The sequence below is a fragment of the Dermacentor variabilis genome, chromosome 1 (assembly GCF_050947875.1).
Source record: "Dermacentor variabilis isolate Ectoservices chromosome 1, ASM5094787v1, whole genome shotgun sequence".
Lineage (NCBI taxonomy): Eukaryota > Metazoa > Arthropoda > Arachnida > Ixodida > Ixodidae > Dermacentor > Dermacentor variabilis.
The window spans coordinates 101,663,536-101,677,138 of NC_134568.1; the positions used below are offsets into that span (position 1 = coordinate 101,663,536).

Sequence of the window (13,603 nt, forward strand, 5' to 3'; positions counted from 1 at the left end):
GAGGAATGCATTCACTTCATGCCGGGGACGGGTGCAGGGCGTAAAATGAGCCCGACTAGCGACGTCCCGTCGCCATCAGTACATGTAGCCTTGGAAGCGCGTGGTATTCGCCGAAACACGGCTACCAGGCTCGGGTCAAGGAAATGGCGCCTTTGGCTCACACAAAATCCCACGTGTGTTTGCTCTGGGCACACAAAAAAGCCTTGGTCATTCTGTCAACGGGTCAAAAGGGCCAGATGGAAAGCGAGGACACCCGGTCACTTTCTCGTTTTCTCGCTTCAATATCTTATTTTTGTTTTATCTTTTGTTTTTCAGTCTCCTTCATCGCAAGAACTACACAGTTTGAACAAAGACAGAGCTCAAACGCTCGCTTCGATGTCAGTGGTTCAAACCTCAGCTACAGGGGTCAAATTTAAGAACACGGGGCAAAAATGACATTTTAGAAATGTGGCAGATACACCGCGCACTGGGGGAATCGATGTTATGCAAAGCACTTTGCTGGTAGCTGGCTACCCAGCATCGTTTGGGATTACATTAAGCGTTACCAGGTGCACCAATGTGTTTGTGAATAACGGAAGAGCTAGGTGTCTGACGCGAGCGTGTGTGTGATGACAGCTGCAAGACGACGGTGACGACGATCGTGTGACGCCGACGGCATAATTTCCACTCCCATGCCGTTCGACGCAAGCTTAAAAAAATTTCAGTGCCATTCCTCTTGTGAAGGTGGATGACCAGCGAAGCCGTGCATGTGGGCCCCTTAACGGCAAACTGTCCACTGCCGTGCGTCAAACGCCGTGTGCACACAAGTGTAAGGCGAGGCGCGACTAGTCGTTCCTCCACGATGTTGAGCCTCGGAAGACGATGAGGCACCGGGAGGCATACATACCCATGTATTGTTGCAAAAACGCGGCACGACACCTTTCACTAACGAATCCCGGCGCGTAGAACAGACACGCATCTCACCGAACTCCGAGGGCACACAGTGCTTCACTATAGCCAATACGATCGTGCGTTGGTCGACGTCCCGCAGTGCAGTAATGGTTGTGAGGTCGCTCGAAAGCCACAAGCGGTCACACACAACACAGGCCACACCAAATTGGTTCCCTATAAACTCCCTCTGAAAGCTGGCCGTTGCTCGGGCGAAACGTTCCAAGCTTGTGGGATCGGGGCCACGTGGATGGATCGCATTTCTTTCCGCCTCGCGGGCCCTGGCGGGCAGCACGCTTACGGGACCGCCACCACGGCAGAGCGGAAGGAAAGGGAAGGAGACACGCAAGCGCTTGGAACGCCGACAAAGAGAGGGCGGTGCGAACGTAGACATGGTCGCGACGCGAGTCAAAGTGTAGTATCTGTTCTTATCAGCTTAATATTTGATACGGGTTGTATTTGGACCTAAGATATTACACTTATTTTTGCAAGTTGGCCGAGTGCTTAACGCCTGCTTCACCTCCACCGCGGGTAGGCCCGGTATTGCCCTATCTTCAGGATCAGCCATGTATGGGGAGAAATTTTCGATATACACAGCTCGATAGACGCATGCAATTTTTTCCAGAACCTAGCCCTATACAGCTTCGCTGTAAAAAAAATTAAATTCTGCGGTTTTATGTGCTAAAACCGCGATATAATTATGAGGGACGCCGTATAGTGGGGGACTGCGGATTAATTTTCACCACCTGGGGTTCCTTAACGTGCACACAATGGACGGTACCACATGCATTTTTGCATTTCCCCTCGGCTTTAGCAGTGCAACGCCGTGTATAGCCACTATGCCAGCAGGCCGGGTTCTACGCGAGCTTACGACAAGCCGATTGTTGTGGTTCTACACAGGCACTGGACGAGCGTAAGCGAGAGAAACGCAGATAGTGACATCATCAGCGACTACGTGCTATAAAATCGTACGTACCTATGGGTATGTCATGTATAGTGTATGTTAAAACGACGATTTGCATTTCGGCGATAAAATCATGAAACTTTAAAACCTGCTCAACCTGGGCCAATCACGAAGGCGGCAAAGCGTCGCACAGTCTCTATACGTAGAGTTAGCTGCTACAAAGGAAGTAGGGAATGTGGGCCAGTCCGGACGATGTGTAGTCTAACATAGAGTCTAGAAGCTCGAGCTACCACGAGGAAGGAACACGAGAAAAGTTAGCTTCGTCATTCACAGTAACTATAATATCTAACTAGTATCTAACTAATATTTAACTATAATATTTGAGAAGTTGATTAATTAATACTACTTATGTATTTAGGCGGAATCTCCAAGCGACGGCAAACAACATTACCTTGGATCTGCCCAGCTACGTGGTATTTGCATATTTTAAATCTTGGTACGTGGGACAATCTCCTCCTCCTCCTCCTTCTTCATTTCTTCTTCTCCTTCTTCTTCTTATTCATCATCATCATCATCATCATCATCATCATCATCCTGCTCTATGTCCACTGCAGGACGAAAGCCTCTTCCTGCGATCTCCCATTACCCCTGTCCTGCGCCAACCAATTCTAACTAGCGCCCGGGAATCAAATGGGAGACCCGCCGTGGCTGCTTAGTGGCTGCGTTCGGTTGCTAAGCACGAGATCGCGTGCTCGAATCCCGGTCACGGCGGCCGCATTTCGGTGGGGGCGAAATGTGAAAGCACTCGTGTACTTAGATAAAGGTGCACGTTAAAGAAGCCCAGATGATCCGAATTTCGGAAGTCCCCCACTACGGCGTGCCTCATAATCAGATCTTGTTGTTTTTTTTTTCATCCAGTGGGATGATTAACGGTCATACTTCGGACAGTCACTGGCCGCTAGGTCACGTATATGTGACGTGCCCCTGTGTCAGAGCGGAAGCCACGGGCTGTTTCCGGACAGTCCGGAACTGTACATAGCCGAAGAAGCCCACTGCGAACACGGCATCTAGTCGAGTGACTTTTGACGTTTTAGCCTGACAAAACGTTTTTCTTCGTCTTTCATTTCTTGAATCTGCGCGGCTGGGCAGTACGCGCGGCGAGTGCATCTGCGCTACCGCAAGGAACAAGGCCTGTCGAAGGCTCTTGCCACAGTCAAAATTCTTAAGTCTCATGACTAGTGCCAGCCGCCTATAAAGCGTGACGACGACAGGCACATCGGCGGCGCAAGACCGAGGCGCAACTCGGGGTACGAAAAGGAAGCGAGGGGAACCAGGCGGGGAGCGGGGCTTTGCGGAGGGGCGCTAGACGAACGAAGAGTTAAGAAAGAAAGCGTTGCAACAACTTCCCTTCCTACGGCACCCCTCGCCACACTTTTACTTTCTCTTTTATCGCTTCCGACGCGGCCGCAAGAAGTGGGTCACCGCTCGGGGCTGCCGCGGCGCTGCCTCACAGCGGCGCACTGCCACCCGGAGAAAGGGAGGAGAGACCCTCAGGCTTTGTCAGCGCTGCTTGACATGTTTCGCTTGCCGTCCAACATCGCTCGTTTCGGAGACACTGCAGTTCTTCGAACACACCTTCAACAGAGTCTCACTTCGCAACGTTTGCTAGTGTCTGTTTCAGCTGTGTGAACCTGCCACTGTACAGACTAGAAAGTGTCGGTGAAAAAGCTCGAGAAGGAAAAACAAATAGCATATGTATAAGAGAAAACGACGTTACGTGAAACGTCCAAACATGTTCTACACTGAATACTCTATATGAGGCAGCGCGTAGTGGCTGCAAAAATGGATATTCGAATCCTGTTATTCAAATGCCTATTATTCATTCATTGCGTGCACTTTCTCCGTTAGGCACCAGCTTAACACCTCGAAACTCAAGGCACCACCATCAATCCATGCAGCGTTTTTTATGTGCGACGTGAACATGTCCTGTTCAGCAGCCGCACAAAGCCTCATGTTGACCATTTTCGTTTTAATACCGCATGTTTGGAACTTTATAGAAGGCTGACGTTACTCGCTGAAAGTATGCCACAGAACCCCTTTAAATAAGTATTCTGCACGGAATCCAATCTAACAAGACTAGGAAAACACACGGCACACGTGAATATGTGTCATTTTTGAAGTCGCAATTCGTGAAACCACAGCGACCGTGTCGCACTTGCCATATGCCGAAAAACATACTTAGAACTACTGTAATGCGGTATTACACAGCATTAAGTAAACGTCATCCCACAGTAGCGATAAGTGCGCTGGTCTCAGTGGCACGGGGCATCAGGAATAACAGAACGTTCCCTGCTAAAGGCGCAGCGACTGAGTGGGCCACCCAGCTCTGAGGGGCATTGGGTCACCCATATTCCTCGACTCTTCAAGCGCGTTCCGCTAAAGCGCAGCACTCGCAATGAAAACGAGAACACCGAAGGGAAAGGAGGTGGAGTTGAAGAGGCAGGGGTGAGGGGTCCGGTTTGGAGAGGCGACGACGACGGGTATCGGCAGCAGAGCGCCGGCAGGCGGTATTGTAATTGAATCGAAGTAGAACAACGCGCGATGACGACATCCGCCGAGGGCGCCGGAAAGCGTGCGACTGCCGGCGCCCCTGCTAGATGGCAGCACCTGCCACCATTGCGAGTGCGTGCGTACGTGCGTGCGCATATAGAGACGCGCGGTGGCGAAAGCCCTGGTCATCAACCATGCCCCCCGAGATCGGCCCGGCACCGCAGCAACTCTCAGGGGCCACGCCGAGAACGAAAAGAGTAACGACATTCGCCGCTGAACATTTGTGGCGCTACTAGACAACGCTCCGCCGACGCGAGCTTGCTGGCGTCTCCGGATGTAGCAGAGGGACAACCGGCGCGGGGGTCGGACAGCGATGTCGGAATATGACGCGCGAGCTAAAAAAAAACCTTCTGACGTATTACAACGTGGAAATCAGATGCGCTGCTCGATATGTCAGTAGCCCTGATGGCATAAAATATAACGGCAATGCCGGCAACACTACAGTAGCAGATACATCGCGCTTAACAGGGCACGGTCCTTCATGGCCTGGCTTTATTTTTTTTTTTTTAAGCAGCTCATCGAGCGTGATTTAGAAGAAGTAACTCAACAAAGGGATAAAAAACTTGCGTAGCAGTGCCTAATCAGCTCTAACACATCTCGTTTTGTGTTAGTGAATATGCACAAGGACATAACTGCGCGAGATGCATTCTTGAACGGTCTGTTACCAGTGGCTCGCTGCAAGTGGCAATCGACAAGTGGCAATCGACAAGTGGCTTCGTCGAACACTGCTATAGCTTCGGGAAAGACATAAAGTTGGAACTCGTGAATGTTAAGAACTAGCTGAGGCTCTTTAAGCGGTCAGCAACTGTACTGTAAGCTCGTTTGACAGTTTGATAACGCATATTGCACTGGAATTTAGCGTAGCGCCTATCACATTTTCCCGTGCGGCGTCCAAAAGGCTGTGACGAGTTTCAACATCTTCAGTATCGGCCTCGTAGGCAAATTATCGTATTTGCACGATTCTAATGCGCACCCTTTTTGAATAAGAAGTGCGTTGAAATTTGCATGCGCATTACAATCGTAATTAATTCTACTCAAAATCAAAAAGGAAACCGGATCTTACCAAAAAAGAAAAGCTCAATGCAAAGTAGCTAGCTAGCGCCACTGTCATTGAACAGATTTTATTTGTCTTTTTAATGTCTTGGCAAGGTTGCCAGTTTGCTGTAAGTGTGGCCTTTCTAATGCATTAAATGGAACTGAAGATGACTTTCTGTGGTCGGTAGACAGCGAAAAGGAGCTGTCGTCGGACTACGATTCAGCTGTGCGAGCGTCTGTGTGCCTTTGTATGTTCCAAAACGTTGTTTCAACACAGTACGCGTCGACTCAGTTTCGTTACTTGATGTGCGCGGGAGAATCGGCACCAAGCTATCTTTTTTTTTTAATATCTATTTGGGCAGTAATATAACTGCGTGTTACAATCGGGGGCGTCGTATAATCGTGCAAATACGGAGTACATAAAACATGTATTTTTTTTTCTTCTGTGAAATCGGTTTGCACCCGCTTAATGCACGCTAGCTCTATAGTCTATCCTTGTTATTTAAGGCATGAGAATCGAGCAGAAAAAAAGAAAGTCCCCTAAAAGAATGTCACTGAACTCGCTGGCTTTAAAGTAACCAGCACCCGAGTTTGGTTCTAAGAGTCGTACGATGTCCCGATACCGCATTTGGTATCTGACTTATAGGAATAGCCTGGCACCAGAGTCGGGAGATTTTGCGTTCGTCAACAGTCAGACTGCTAACGCCGGCACTCGGGCCCGATCGCCTCCGAGCCCCAGCTCGTCCGCGCTGGCCGCGTTCCAAACACACGAACAAATAAATAATCGTGAATGCTGGACAGCGCGATGCGCGTGCTTCGGAAGTTTTGTGTCCCGGCTCACAACTACCCAGAATATTTGCTCGAGCTTGTAAACACAAGGGAAGTCCACATATCCTTTAGGCCCATACCAATTCCGGTGCACTGAGCAGCGCTGCTGTGCCTCCACAACGCGAGTGGCGGATCGGTGCAAACGGACCAGTAGACGCAGACACGACATGCTTCCGATACATCTCTGATGATAACGCGGCAAATAATATGTATGGGTAACCATACAGAAATAACCAGAACGTGACCAGCCAATGGTACTATGGCTTCGTGCTGGAATCTCAATGAAAGCTTGCTAAATGAGATTGGTTAAAAAAAATTAAACTATGGGCGTTTACGTGCCAAAACCACGATGATGCATGCCATAGTGAGGGACTTCGGAATAATTTGGACCACCTGGAGTTCTTTAGCGTGCACCTAAACCTAAGTACGCGGATGCTTTCGCATTTCGCCCCCATCGTAATGCGGTAAGTGAGACTGGTCAAGCTCAACCTCAGTTATAGGTGCTCGTTAAACAGCGGTACAAACGTACACAAGAAACTCCGAAATATCAGGCAGCCGCGCACGAACAGCCAGACGAAGAAAACAAAATAACTGCGGCACGCGCGCCGCCACAAACAAGAAAGCGCCCGAGGCTAGCGCTGTCACACTCGTGTCCCAAACGGAAAGCCAAACAGGTAACTCTCCCTCCTACAATGTGGCCGGAGGCCAGCGACGGCCTTGAGCTCGCGTCTCCTGAACGCACTCTACGCCCAATAAGGATGCACGCGGGTCGCTACAGAAACTCTCGGTTAGGCGCCAGAGGCGAACCAGCATTCCGATTGCATCGAGGGCTCGAAAGCGCCTTCGCCGACGTACTATGCTGCCTCGCTCCGAACATATCGTTGGGCTCTGGGGTTTAACGTCGCCGTGCTTTGACTGCCCTTCTCTCGGCGATGAAGAAACGCGCCAAGATTTCATAAACGAAGATTCTCGGTCAGTGAAAAACCCGGTTCTGCGAACCTCGAGAGCAATCTAGCGAACGGGAGGCGGGTGTCGATGAAATCAACGAGGAAAACAATCACTGGAAAGCATAGGGGAACTCAAGTTGCCCTCTAGAGAGGAAAAAATGCATAGTCACTATTCCCATCTTTGCTGTTTGTGCGCCCAGCTACAGATAATCAAAAGGGTGCCTTGTTCAGCGACGGGTCCTATGTATGCTATCCAACCAACGTTAACAAGGAGGCTAACTATACCTGGCAGTTGTTATACCGCGTGCGCAAACAATGAACATTTTCATGTTTACGCTAACGGCCAACTCCTCGATGGTGATGGTTATTTGTAGGGACGAAAGCAGAGTGGAGGTTACGGCAAGTGATGCTCCGTAACGGGCCGGCAGCATGAGGGCGTGTAAGGAGCGGCTGCGGGTGTGAAATACGCCCAGCAGGCTCCTTTCTGTTTCCAAGCGCCCGACCAAAGTGACAATCTCTCTGACAAGCTACGCAACATGCTCCCACTATTCCGCCACTTGAACGGAACTGCCGTGGTGAAGTGGATGTATACCTCTGGCTCCCAAATGAACAGACACCAGTCCGAAGCCCATCCGGAGACAAAAATTTCCAACTTCTTAAATGCGCCGCATTACGTAGCCCTGACTGAACGGCTAATTGCGATGAAAATAAAACAGAGCAAATTCCTCTTCGTGAAATAAGCATGATCTCGGGTCGCAAACCAAGGCAGACGCACTGGGTGCTTTTTGCTCCAACTGTTAGCCCTGGATTCTTCCTTTTTTTTTTTACCAGCACTGACAATTGAAGCAAAAGCCACGGTGCATCTATCTTGCAAAAAAATAATAATAAAGAAATAACAAATCCAAAACCATACGAGTGTTGGGGGCGAGCTCCACCGCTGGAAAAGCTGGCACTGCCGTAAGCATGACGTGGCATGAGGTATCACGTGGACACAGCGGCCGCGTCGGCTGCTTCGGAAGCGCCAAAGCTTGCTGAAAACGAAAGTTAAAAGTCCCATCTGGGCTGCGGTTCTGATTAAGTGGGGATGCTTTGCCGCTTCAGGTGTGTGCTTGACAAGACTTGAAATAACCATAATAGGTAGTGGCTGCCTTTGAAGGCGTCCAACATCGTATAGCTACTGCTCGGTGCCGCAATGCCGGATGCGCGCAACGGAGCCCGGTGTCAGCCTTCACGCCAACCCGCAGGACCAGAAGCTGCGTGAAGCTTGGCTCGCGAAACCTAGAACCGGCAAACAGCCATCGGCTATAGGCCTCGTGCACCGCCTATAGAGGCGCCACTGATAGCCACCTAGCGGGCGCTTCCAACAATACGCGCGGGAGCAGTAGCAGACGACAACGCTTTGCAGCAAGGGTGACTGAAGTTCGCGGCTGCGATTTGCCCTTTGTTCGGGCGCCAGACTGCTTCTTCTGCGGTGACAGCTGTAGGGAAGACGCAGACCTCTGTGGGAGCGGGTATGAACAAGATGTTACCGGTGCCTGGGGCAACATGGTCCACATACGCGCCAGGTGCGTCCCGCAGACAAACGCCATGAAGACCATTTACATGAAGTGGAGCTCATGTAAACTAGCCGACAAATTTTGTTGACTAATGCGATGTCTCGACCGTGTTTTTTCTTTAATTCTACCCTTGCCGTAATGCTGCTTCTGTACTTCAATAATAAGCACCCGTCGTTAGTGCAGACTTAGATAACAAATCCGCACGGTGCGATGCCTGCATATGCCGTTGTGATTTTTCTGCCGATGAATACATGTGACGCCGCCGAATAAGTGTAGTGAAAGTCGCCTGAAGAAGAATAATTGCGAATTTATTGATAGAAACGCGTACACTGTAGTCAACGAAGCCACCAAACGCACGGGTTAATAAAAGCGCGTGTTAGCGCTGTACCGCCGATGAACTGCCGTTCGCGCTGCAGTTTTTGCAATTTTAAATTCCCTAAGGGAGCTGCTTGGAAACGTACAAAGTTATAGTCTAACGTTGCAGTACTTTTTTTAAATGTTACTAGAGAGAGGTGCCACATGATATATTTAAAGGCAGAGCAGCGCCAGTCAAATTAGATCCAGCGCTGGCGGCAAGGCCGGGTTTAGTCCTATGCGGCGTAAGCATAACAAGAAATAATTCAGTTGAGTACAAAATTCACTTGCAAGAAGCGACTACGTTGTGAAACAAACAAATCACTCGGCGTGTTAAGTCTGCTCTGACAGCATCAAGGTGTGATGACTTACCAAACGTGACGCGAACTATTCAGCGAAAAATGGATCAGCGAAAAATGGACCAAAATACCATATGCAGCAACTATTAGCAATTCTCGCCCTGAGCTACCTATTTTCTAAACACAGTTCCCAAAAAACCACGATATCTAAGATGCGCTCGGGCGAAATGAATAAAGCTGTTAAAGAAGCACTTGCTTGGTGTCATTCCGATAAGACACAGCGTGATTTATACCCTTTACAAACGAGGCAGGGTGAAAACCTCGCAGCTCAAAAGAATTAAGAGTTATGCATGAAGCAACTAGCAACAGTTAAACATGTGCGAAGCCACGCATAAAATAGATGTAAAAACATGAAGTCCGCGACAGCTGGTACGAGGATTTACCGGGCCACATAAAACTAACAATTTCAGTTCTTGCAAACTTCTGTAGCTTTAACATACAACACAATGCGCTCATGCAGTCGTGCTGCCTAGCTAGCCCAACGCGGTAAAGAAGCAGAAAACAATATAAGCGGCAAACGGCATTCCGAACTTTAGCAAAATGCCTTTAAACCACATGCTGCACTGCAGAAGGACTTCGTCGCTTACGCGTCTAACTACAATCGAGTAAGAAAATATTAATAAAAGAAACCGAAGCGACGAAGGAAAGGATGAGAACAAGAAATTTCGCGTCGAAGTTTTCGCCGGTATTTGAGCCCCCCACCCTGCAACAATTCTTCTTCGACATTCTTCGGAAGCTTTGGCCATCCCACACATGCGAAGGGTGTTGCCTATTTTGCTCTCAAAACACAAATAAGACGGAGAACCACTATCAGCGACGCAGCAAACTACGGCGTGCTACGGCGCGCGGCTCGCTCCTCTCCCGTGCGTTCCGCGCAAGGCCGCCACCAGTGGCGCGGCCATCGGCGTGCACGCCGCGTATGGGCGTTCACTGTACGTATTCGGTAGAGAGACAGTGTCTGCAAACCATCCTGTGCTCTCTGTTTGCGCAAGATTATTATTTTGCTAGCAAAAAACTTCCTTCATTTCGACAGTACTTAGAGAAATGTCCAGGAGAGGGCTCCCGCGTGGTGTTTTTTATTGTACGCCGACAGGCAAACCTATGAGCAACGCGCCGCGTTATCCCTCATACTACGCAAGGGGGCGCTCCCGACAGATGGCGAATCCGTAAGCACTCGCCTCCAATACAAGTAGCGGCCGCTGTTACGCACAGCGGCTCGAAGGGGCCGCCAAAAGCGAGAGCCGGGGTGGGTCGCGCGTTTCCTTACTTCGCGCGCTTCCTTCGCGACCAGAAAGCGCGTGCACACGCAGGAGGAAGCGCGCGTAACGCAGTTACGTCGACACAGTGCGCGCCGTTTCTCGCAACGCTGAGCGGCAGCACACGCGTCCCGTATTCCGCCGCGCGTCCTCAATTTCGCGCCTCGTCGGAGCCGCGCGCTTCCAGCAGATTCCCGTAAACGGGAACCGCGTTCGTCTTCCTTGCCACATTAGTCCTCACACCACCAGCTGTTTCGATGAGACTCGCTGTATTTAAGCAGTGTCCGTGCGGCCTTTGTCGACGAACAATGGGCAGACCGCGTCTGTCTCGGCCCCTACATACACCTGTCCGCTTAGTATTTTGTTTTAACATGGGGCATTATCACGTTTTCTTGTATACAGTATATATCGCACCATATATTGTGTCGTGTTTTGTTGTGCCCTACCTTACTATTGGTTGAGGGCAGCATTCGGCATTGATGCATCCGATATTATTTTGATTGCGAAATGAGGAAACGGAGAATAGTTAACAGTAATATATATATATATATATGTAATGTAGGCGCCCGCGTTATTCCAACCAACGGTTTGTCGTGCACCGGCTGTAGTGTTCTACAGCGCGAAGCGGTGCCAGCTTTAGCGCCAGTTCATGCCCTGTATACGAGGCCCCGCCATCTACGGCAATGCCCTTCTTCATCTGAGTTCGGTCGCGCGGGTGAACAGTATATCGCGCACATGTGCGATACATGCATTGTGCCGGAGTTTTAATTGCGTTTGTCGGGCGTCGTCATCGCGTGCTCAGAATCATTCGGTTTATATGCTGAAAAAAAAAATATAATAATTTCATGTCATTTCTCGCAACGCACCGCGCCTGACAATGCGCTGTACTTTGCCGCGTCCGTATACGCGCTCCAAACATAAGCTGACCACGGGCAATATGCGCACTGCACTGAACCCTCTGCCGAGAATAGAGGACCGCAACATTTTTCCTCCCTTCCTAACGACCTCCGAATGGGACTCAAACCCGAGCTCTCGAGAGCACAAAACTAGCTGCTTAGGTAAAGTGCTGCTCAGTTAGAGTATCGAGTGGGAGAAAGTGGTACCGCAGCGGGTAAAGGGAAGAAAAGGAAAATTCATGATAGACTTTCAACTTGCGATTAGAGCCCGCGATGCCTTCCTCTGCCCCACTACGCGCGCCCATCCCTAAGCTAATATTTCGGAAACCACAGCCAGCCTGCTTTTCTTTTCCAACAACAACAACAACAACAACAACAACAATGATAATAATAATAATAATACGCAGAGGGAAAGTACGTTCACTCTGGCCTGGCTGCTCGGCGTCGAAAGTTCATGCGTTCGAAAAGGTGCACGCGTGACACCACGCGAAGAAAGACGCCGACGGTGCGAACCTCGCTTCTTACAAATCGTCTCGAAGCAGATCGGCGGACATTAACCCGTGCGATATTCCACACACAGGTGCGCACTGCGCGCTCAGTGTTACGAAGCAGAAGGAGCGGCGCACGCACCTGCATGCATTGTTGCACGCAGGCGCGGACCACACGATCGCGGTGCCGCGCATGCGGTCATACACCGCCGGCGCATGCTTTATGCCGACAAACGAGACGGGCCGCTTCTATTCGGCTTGAGGCGAGCGCTGTGCAAAGGTAGCATCGCAGGTGCGACATTCTTACGGTCTCTGCTTCTTTTAAGAGATTAATAATTAAGCCTCCACGCACAACCACCGCTTTCACGCGAAAATTCACAAAATGTTACGCCACCACCTGCTCGCCTACATGCGTCGTTACACGAAGCTATCTTTCCCTATAGAGCCGTCGGACACGTCTCTCGTCTTCTTCCGCGCGAGCAAGAATTACCCGAGCTTTATTTTGATTTACGTAACGCCACCTGCGGAAAGCGCGGAATCTGACAAAAAGAACAAAAGTCTGAAATCGTGATGTTTCAACGACTCGCGGTCCCCGCAAAGGCGTTCAATTTTTTCTCTCACAAACAGCCCACACGCCGCTGTCGCGCCACATTAAGGTATAACGCATGCTCGTTTCGCAGCCTGCAAAACACGACAGTGGCACCGAAATCTGGAAGGGGGAAAAAAGGTAGAAGGATTTATATCCTGGCCTGTACACGCTCCGATTCGACAGTGAAAACGCAAACAAGTATGGTGATACTGAGCCAGCAGCGACGTCTGGATGACAAACTTCCTTATTACATATTCCCTGCATGGGAACACGCTACCTGGACAGCGGGGACGAAACACCACTCACGGCCAAAGGGACGCGCCAGGTCACTCCTGGACCCGCTAGAAAACGCAAAAGGAGAGCTGCCCTCATCGGAAATAACCGCGGGAATTAAAAACTAAAGAGGACCGGGCAAGAACGGCGGTGAGCTTAGGGAGCCGCGCAAACGCGGTGACCCACTTGAAACCCACTTTGGCGGCGGGAGAACCGGGTGTGCATTATTTACAGGAAGCCCGGCCCGCTAACGAGGCGGGCCGCATTGCCGGGCGCGGGAGGTTCCGGTTACGTGAGCCACACAAACACCGCGGCCGCGAGGGAGAGCGATGCGCAAGGCCTATGCACGGCGTCACCGTCCCTGTCGTGTGTAAATGCCCGCTCCCGAAAATAAACGCGCCTTCTCGCCGTGGCAAGTCTCACCGCACGGCTACCGTCGCAACAGGTTCAACCAATGCGTATACGGTTTCACGCTTTCCTTCCGATAGACAGAGTGAGACCGAAACCACCCCAACTGCCGCTCCTTGCATATGAGGACACCACATGTGGCGTCGGTGGACTGTATATACATACATACAAAC

The 13,603-nt window shown here is 50.4% G+C and overlaps 1 protein-coding gene and 1 non-coding gene across 2 annotated transcripts in view; one reads left to right on the top strand and one right to left on the bottom strand.

Moving 5' to 3' along the window:
* ftz-f1 (ftz transcription factor 1) overlaps nucleotides 1–13,603 on the bottom strand; it is a 370,978-nt gene that overhangs the window by 297,997 nt on the left and 59,378 nt on the right. The gene's annotated exons all lie outside the window — the stretch shown is intronic.
* LOC142567805 (U2 spliceosomal RNA) lies at nucleotides 1,316–1,501 on the top strand. Its single transcript, XR_012825239.1, has one exon. It is a non-coding gene; the product is annotated as a U2 spliceosomal RNA (small nuclear RNA).